We start from the raw sequence: 6445 nt of genomic DNA on the forward strand, positions 1-6445 counted from the left end.
CAAGATGGAGGAAATGACGTCACTAGAAAACAGTCAGCATTGAAGTAACAAGGATCCTTTCAGGGTTTGTACTCTGAAAGGGATATGGACAGTTGCAAAACAGAGAAAGAAGGAAAACTGCAAGAAAGCACTCAAATTCCCCTACTCCCACCAGCTTGGATGTGGTTGTTGTTTTCTCATCATCTAAATCCAATCATTAAGTACAGAAAAGGACAGTGATTATGCCTGAAGGAATGGGAAGTTTCAAGCAAATTTCTTACAGGGCATGACCATAATCATTAGTTATATAGCAGTTAACTATCATTTTATTAATCAGGAAATCTCTTAACTCACTCTATCCTACTGAGAGGAAAGATAGGTCTTCAAAATAGATCATTGCCATGGAGATAATGTGTGCTTTGATAACCCAGAAACCCTTAACTCTTTGAAACTAAGGTCCTTTCACATAATCTGAGATGGCAGTGATGATACTATCATTTTATAGGAACATAGAAATAAACTAGATATTTTCTGATGTATTTACATGAGAAACATAGAAACAAATAATTGCTTCTGTAAGTTCTGTAAGTCAAGTTGATAATTTACTTAGCTGTTTTCTCAATGCTACGGTGGTATATTTGTTCCTCAGAGTAAATATAATGGGATTCAATGTTGGGATCCAAACTGTATAGAAAAGAGATCAGCTTCCCAGTTTCTTCAGATTGACTTGGTTTGGGCTATAAACGGGTGGTAGAGGCTGTGCAGTAGAATAAGACCACCACTGTGAGGTGAGACTAGCAAGTGGAGAAGGCTTTAGCCCTTTCCGCTGGCAGATCACGGTTTCAGAAAGTTGGAGATGATTTTGCCGTAGGAGACACCAATCAACAGAAATGGAACCATGATGAATACCACTGCAACTGCATTGACTGCTATCTCGTTCACAAATGTGTCCCCACAGCAGCTTGAATACTGGGGGGAGGTCACAGAAAAAAATGATTAATTGTGGTAGACCCACAAAAGGGCAGAGAGGAAACCTGCCGTATTTGCCCCATTACAACAGGAACTCCACAGACCCAGGTGGCAGTGACCAGCTGGACACAGACCTGGGGGCTCATGATCAGACCATAGTGAAGAGGGTTACAAATGGCCACGTCACGGTCATAGGCCATCACGGCCAGGAGGAGACACTCTAAACCTCCAAACAGAAGGACCAAACATGTTTGGGTAGCACAGGCAATGAAACAAATGTGCCCTTTCTGGCTCACTAGGTCTGTGAGCATTCTTGGGATAGTGACATTTACATAACAGATTTCTGAAACGAAAAAGTGATTGAGGAAAAAAGCACATGGGGGTCTGGAGAGTAGGGTCAATTCTTGTTATCAGTACAATGACATTATTGCACATCAGGATGGTCAGATAGAGGACTAAAAAATCCCCCAAAAAAATCCATTGGAAATTGGGACTATCAGAAAACCCCAAGAGGATAAATTCCATCATTGTAGTGATGTTTGATTTTTCAGTCCTTAATTTGTGCTCCATCTGTAGATATGGTAAATTCAATATGGTCAATTTATTAATGCTTTTGAGTAATGTTTCCCTTCTGTTAAATGAATTAGATGCATGAACTTATTTACATAATCCATGCAAGTATTGCTGCCTTTGCCTTGCTCAGTTCCTAAGAAATGAGATTTAAAACATCAGCAATGAACTGATGTGCAGTTAAAGTCAATTAGAGATATAAAATCCTCATTTTCTTATACTTGGTTGTAGTGATACCAGAAGGCTTCCCTGGTATCTCGGAAGTAAAAAAAATAAATGCCTGAAATGCAGGAGATACAGGAGATGTAGGTTTGATCTGTGGACAAGGAAGATCCCTTGGAGGAGGGGATGGCAACCCACTCCAGTATTCTTCCCTAGAAAATTCCATGGACAAGGAGCTTGGTGGGGTATGGTCCATGGGATCACAAAGAGTCAGACATGATGGACGTGACTGAGCAGCAGCAGTAATGATACCAAAGACAATACGATGTGTGCATTTTTATTTAGAGCTGATTGTACAGGAATAGTATTAAATTATTTCACCCCTTTTAAAAGTGAAATTATATATGACACAAGCTTGCTATTGATTTTCTTTGGGTTCATCAATTTCTTTTTCTGTACCTATTGACTTATTCCATTTCCTTTCAATTCAAAGCTTTTCATTTAAAACTTTTGCTTAATTCTTATTCAAAACATTTTAAGCCCTCCTATTTCTACTCCAGTGAGGACTGACTTTCTTAAACTCATTCCTTGTTCCTGGGGGAACAGATACGTGTAATAGTATTGTTCTCTACTGCGTATCTCACCCATCAGTTATGCTACATATGGAAAGTATGTTACATCATGGGATCCAATAACGTTCCCTATTAATACCCATTGTGCACTGCGTTACAAATACCAATTAACCTTTAACTCAGTCCATAGATATGACCCATTCTTCATGATATTGGGGTTCCCTGATAGCTCAGTTGGTAAACAATCCACCTGCAATGCAGGAGACCCTGGTTTGATTCCTGGGTTGGGAAGATCCACTAGAGAAGGGATAAGCTACCCACTCTAGTATTCGGGCCTGGAGAACTCTATGGACTGTCCATGTAGTCACAAAGAGTCAGACATGACTGAATGATTTTCACTCTCATGATATTTTAATATCGTCTGTTCTTAACCTATGGAATTCTCTGATCCATTGTCATCTGCTTCTCTTACAACCAAATAAAATGCTTCCTATATAATCCCTTTGTAATTTTATCTAATAAATGTAACTTTATTTAAACCCTATGACAAAAGCATATGAATGGGACTAACACACACACAGAGGCCTGTTATCTTGCTTCACTTCAAGTTCATGTAATCAGATATCAGGCAGTCAACACCGTGTGACAATCTTCATAACACTTTATTAATGTTTGTTCTCTGTGTTTTCATATTTCATTAAATCTACTAGGTCTGTTCCCAACTTCCATTTCCACAAACTATTGTTTTGGCATTAATACTTTGATTTTTTAAAAAAATTGACTCAACAAATGTTCTCTCTTATTTCTCTATTTCCACTAGAATTAGTTTTCAAAGTTACCTCAAGTGAAAGTTTTATTATAAATATTGTTATTATTGCTATTTCACTTATTTCTAATTTTATTTTATCATTAAAAAAAGTTAAGAAATACATTGGTTAACTTAAGTTAACTAATTTTCAGATAAAGATCGCAGAATTTCATATGGTCTTGTTTTATCCTTTTTATCTTAAACCTCAAATTCAGAACTACTTTTAAATAAAACCATCTAACTTACCTCCATGGATTTACATGAACTTATCTATGAGAATATAGATGTTTTAACCCTGTAAATTTTTACAATTCTTTTGAATCAGGAAGCCACTGTCATTCTGGAGTATTCTTCAAAGATCACCTGCTCTTATGTAGGAAGTAGTCATGCTCACCCTGAGGAACATTTTCTCTTGAGTATCAGTTTAGTTTCTAGAAGACTGCTTCTGTTCGGTAATCATCTGGGTTTATGTTTTAAGACTACTTTTTCTGTAGATGATTTGTCCTCTGAAGCTCCTTCTTGGCATAAATGTTCCCCTCGGTGGGGGTGGGAAAATGACACTTAATTATCTAGTACCAATAGTTCTTTCTGAAAAAAAATTTAAAGCTTTCAATTTATTGCATTTCAGACCATTAGTAATTGCTGTGTTTGCCTTCCTTAATTTTATTCCCATAATTCATTCAGAGCTCATCTTTCACATCTTTAGAAAAGTGTGTCACTTACTAATACATGAACGTGATGTGGTTGTTCTTTCCAATACACTGTGAGGAGGATTAGATCCCTTTTCAGAAGTAGAACACTGTTCCTAGATTAACTTTTGTGGAAATTAAAGCATGTTGTACATGCTGACAAAAATCTGGGTAGTTTTATTCATGTTAGGATATCTAGCTGGTCATCAACGTAGCAGATTCAAAATGAAAGGCACTTAAAAAATATCCTAGAGCCTATTATGCAGAATGAAGTAAGTCAGAAAGAGAAAGACAGATATCCTATATTAACACACACACACACACACACATAGATACATATATATATATATACATATATATATATATATTCGAGAAAAATGATACTGAAAAACCTATTTGCAAGGCAGGAATATAGACGCAGACATAGAGAACAGACTTGTGGACACAGCGAGGGGAGGAGAGGGAGGGACAAGCTGAAAGATTAACAGTGAGACATATACACCACCGCATGTAAAGCAGAGAGCTAGTGGGAAGTTTCTAAATATATAAAACAGGGAGCTCAACCTGAAGCTCTGTGACAACCTGGGGGCGATGGGGTTGGGTGTGGGAGGGAGGTTAAAGACAGAGGAGATGTATGTACACCTATGACTGATTTACTTTGTTTAATGGCAGAACCAATGCAACACGGCAAAGCAATTATCCTCCAATTAATAATTTAAAAAAATTTAAACCCAATTATTTAATACAGGAAAAAAAGAAAAAACCTTCCCCTGTCAAAATGCATTTTCTATTTCAGCTCTTCCAGGCAGATATGTAGGTAAAATTATCAGGAATGAGGTTACAAGGCTAATATCCACTTCTGCTCATAAGCACATTTTTTTCTTTCTGTTTAGAGATTCTTTGACAATTTGAAACACTATTCGTGTTTCTAAAATTGTGTCTCTTTTTTGTATTTTAAATTTGCTTCTTTTTATTACAGCATGTTCCTCATAAATTGGACTTACACACTCTTTTTTAGAATTGATAGTGTATCTATGTCATTTAGTGTCACGTTTATTTATAAATGAGAATTGCACTGATGATTTGTTTCAACTAAGTTTTACTTACAGGATGGAACAAATGGAATGTCAGTCACCCATCACCCATGTGATTAAACTGATATAATCCTTAAATCTATAGTTAGGATTGTGAATTGAATGTTTCTGTGTTCAATTCAATATCATCATCACCTGAAAACAAATCTACACTCTGGGATAATACCTCAAATATATCAGTGTAACAAAATAAATAAATATTTTACTATCATATTACAGCACACGTTTGCAGTCAGTAATGAAGAAACCCTGGTTGTCTTCATCTAGGGGTCCCACTGTTCCTAGTTCTTCTTTGTAGTTTCCTACTGGATCTTCAGCATGCAGAAACCTGAGATGCCAGACAGACAGAACAAAAGGAAACAAATACACTATTCAGAGCCTCTATATGTAATAAACACATCACTTCTACCCATATGTTACTGTAGAAACTAATCACCTGGTCCAATGTGGCTCTGAGAAGGTTAGGGAATGATGTTCACTGTATATCAATAAAACAGGCATATTTGCAGAGCATAAAGCATAAAGAGGACTGCTGCAGTCCTCAGTTTTGGTCATTAAAAAAGGCTGTTATAGCATGCTGCAACATGCACACCTTTAGACTGATGACAGCATGACACATAATGGAATAAGTATTCATGGTACGTATTTATGCATATTAATTTGTTTTATAGATATATTTGAGCCTAACAACACAACGTCATTATTATTTTCATTAGGCTTTGATGCTTAAATTAGTAATAGTGCTGAGGCATAATTTACATAACATAAAGCATGACCTTTAAAATTCAGTGATTAGATGAGATCTACTTGACTTACAGTGTTATATTAACATCTGCTGCACAACATAAATATATTTTAAACGATCATTACAGTGTCTAATGTTAATATCCATCACCACCCAAAGTTATGCATTTTTTTTCCTTGTGATGTGAATTTTTAAAAATTTCTCTTAGCAACTTTCAAATATGCAAAATTATTTAACTATAGTCACCATAAAAGTAAAGTAAAGTCACTCAGTCGTGTCCAACTCTTTGTGACCCCATGGACTGCAGCCCACCAGGCACCTCAATCCATGGGATTCTCCAGGCAAGAATACTGGAGTGGGTTGCCATTTCCTTCTCCAGGGGATCTTCCCGACACAGGGATCAAACCCGAGTCTCCTGCACTGGAGGCAGAGGCTTTAACCTCTGAGCCACCAGGGAAGCCCATAGTCACCATGCTCTATATTATGTTCTTGGGCACCAAAACCAGTGTGGATGGTGAGCAGCCATGAAATCAAAAGGCGTTTGTTTCTTGAAAGAAAAGCTATGACAAACCTAGAGTGGGTATTTGTCACTTTGCTGACAAACCTACATATAGTTAAAGCTATGGTTTTTCCAGTAGTCACGTATGGATATGAGAGTTAGAATATAAAGAAGGCCGAGTGCTGAAGAATTGCTGCTTTCAAACTGTGGAGTTGGAGAAGACTTTTGAGGGTCCCTTGAACAGGAAGGAAATCAAACTGGTTAATCCTAAAGGAAATCAACCCCGAATATTCACTGAGAGGATTGGTGCTGAAGCTGAAGCTTCAATACTTTGGTCACATCATGTGAAGAGCCAGCT

At 37.0% G+C, this 6445-nt stretch overlaps 1 pseudogene; it reads right to left on the reverse strand.

Moving 5' to 3' along the window:
• Positions 1-568: 568 nt before the first annotated feature.
• Positions 569-1518, reverse strand: LOC128052643 (olfactory receptor 10AG1-like; annotated as a pseudogene).
• Between the last annotated feature and the right edge of the window lie 4927 nt (positions 1519-6445).

The sequence above is a fragment of the Budorcas taxicolor genome, chromosome 8 (assembly GCF_023091745.1).
Source record: "Budorcas taxicolor isolate Tak-1 chromosome 8, Takin1.1, whole genome shotgun sequence".
NCBI classification, from domain to species: Eukaryota; Metazoa; Chordata; class Mammalia; order Artiodactyla; family Bovidae; genus Budorcas; species Budorcas taxicolor.